The following is a 2,151-nucleotide window of genomic DNA, read 5'->3' as shown; positions in this document are numbered from 1 at the left end:
GCCTTCTTCTCTGGACAGTAGAGAGAGTTACTCCAACAAAAGCAGGATCAGCTCTTTAAAATCCCCTTGATTTCAGAACAAACTATTAATGAGCAGGTGTCCCAATACTTTTGTCCAACAGCAACAGCGTTTAATCTTCCGAAAAAGGCATTGCATTACTAGATGCTGGAACACTGCTCTGAGGATTTGACTGCATTCAGCCACGAGAGCATTTGTGAAGTCATGGAATGCCATCACACAGCTGCTGCTAGACTGTAGTCAAAGCTACGATGTTGGAGAAAATGGTGTTGTTCATACTGGAGAGCAGCTCATCACCTCCAGACTCTGCTAGTTATGGGAATATGGGTTGCTACGGGAACCAGGCCTCATGACCACAGCTTTTCCCATACCCGTGTCCGCAGAAGAGGAGCTCAAACTCGGCAAGCGACGAAGCGAATGTTGGGGAAGCAAAAGGGGATCCACTCTAGGCTAAATGATAACACTAGCCAATGCTAACTTTTACCATCACTCCTCTCCATCGTCCGCTCCCTCGGAAACACACTGGAAAACTACCCCAGCTGAACCAAACTGGAGCTAAACTCACATCCGGAGGCAAAGCATCGGCTTACCGCTTTCCCAGGAAGACCCCAGAAAGACAAACCCGGGGAGGTGAGCGAGTGGGGGGCGAGGCTAAAAGCTAACCGGCTGCAATCTCTTCAGCTTGCTAACAGCACATCGCACTGAGAGGACACAATGAGAGGACAGCAGCAGCACTACCCTGTAATGTAGTGTAAACTATTTTACACTGATATGTGTGTCCTGTGAGCCGCTGCAGTGCCCTAAACCAGCCAATCAGAGCTGAGCGTATTGTTTTTTCCCCACGTTTCAGTCTGAGGTAAAATAACAGGGTGGTAAATAGGCTTTGTTAAATAACATCTGAGCTTTTTCCACCCTAAATAAAGTCACACACTTATTGTTTATACATCAAACAGTAAATCCATTCAATGGCACCTTTAAGGTCAAATTGCTACATAATGCTACTTTAATCAGAAGGAGCTGAAACGGCTCATTAGAAGAGACTTGCAAGACTACAGAAGCACAGTTCAGACCCTGGACATGTCCTGTCTGACTGACTCATCCCAGAGCGAGGTTAAAATTGTGAAACTCCCCAAAGTTGCGTTTAAAAAGTTCCAGAGGAGCCTTCTCGAGCAACCTGAGCGCGAAGCTTACGCAAGCTCCCACAAAATCCTCCCCAGCGCTCACACTGACAGGTCGCTATCTGCATAAAGCGCTGCATGGTTTGATGACTCAGTGTGAGTAATCTCAAAGCCTCTGATGTTTGGTGCCTGCTCTTAAGCTGGTGTCTGTTTTACTCGTTCCGTCCCTCAGCTCCGACTCCAAGTCTATTGTCTGTCTCCCGGCATGAAGTCTGAGGGGGGTTTGGACCAGGAGGGGGGCTTTCAACAAGCCTCACGGTTCAAGAGCACAGGCCGCAAGCCAAGATTGTGTGGGAAAGATACTCTGTAGGATGTGTTTGCTTCTTCTAAATTGCTGCTGGATGATCTAATAGCACGTAGATCCATCAGAAGAAGGCCTCATATTGTATATTTTTATATTTGTATATAATTCGTATTGATAGTCCATCAGCTCCACAGCTTCCCATATAGGAGCACTGTGTAGTTCTATAATCCCAGACTGCCTCATTTCACCCTGTTCTTCAATGCTCAGGACCCCCACAGGACTGACCACCACAGATCACATGGTGTTTGGGTGGTGGGTCAGTCATTCTCAGCTCTCCAGTTACAGTAACAGACATGCCGGAGGTGAGTGTGTGTTTTAGTAGTGTGTGTTGGAGACGCCTACCTACCTAGTTGGTCCAGCTTGTAGATGTAAAGTTTAGTGTTGGTCATCCTCCAGTCCTTCTTCATCAGTGCTCACCGGATACTGCTGCCCACCGGACGCTGCTGGCTGGATATTGCTGGTTGGTGGACTGTTCTCAGTCCAGCAGTGACGCTCAGGTGTTTATATAACATCAGTAGCCAGAACCTGAGGGAGCACAATTGGCCTTGCTCTCTCCGGGTGGGTAGATGCCTCTCTCGCTCCCCATATCACTGCAGCATGGGCGTCTGCTAGCCCATACATCAGAGCTGGGTACCCCGCTCCTGCTCCAAG

The sequence above is a fragment of the Salminus brasiliensis genome, chromosome 14 (genome assembly GCF_030463535.1).
Source record: "Salminus brasiliensis chromosome 14, fSalBra1.hap2, whole genome shotgun sequence".
Lineage (NCBI taxonomy): Eukaryota > Metazoa > Chordata > Actinopteri > Characiformes > Bryconidae > Salminus > Salminus brasiliensis.
Note: the sequence above shows the minus strand (reverse complement) of the source record.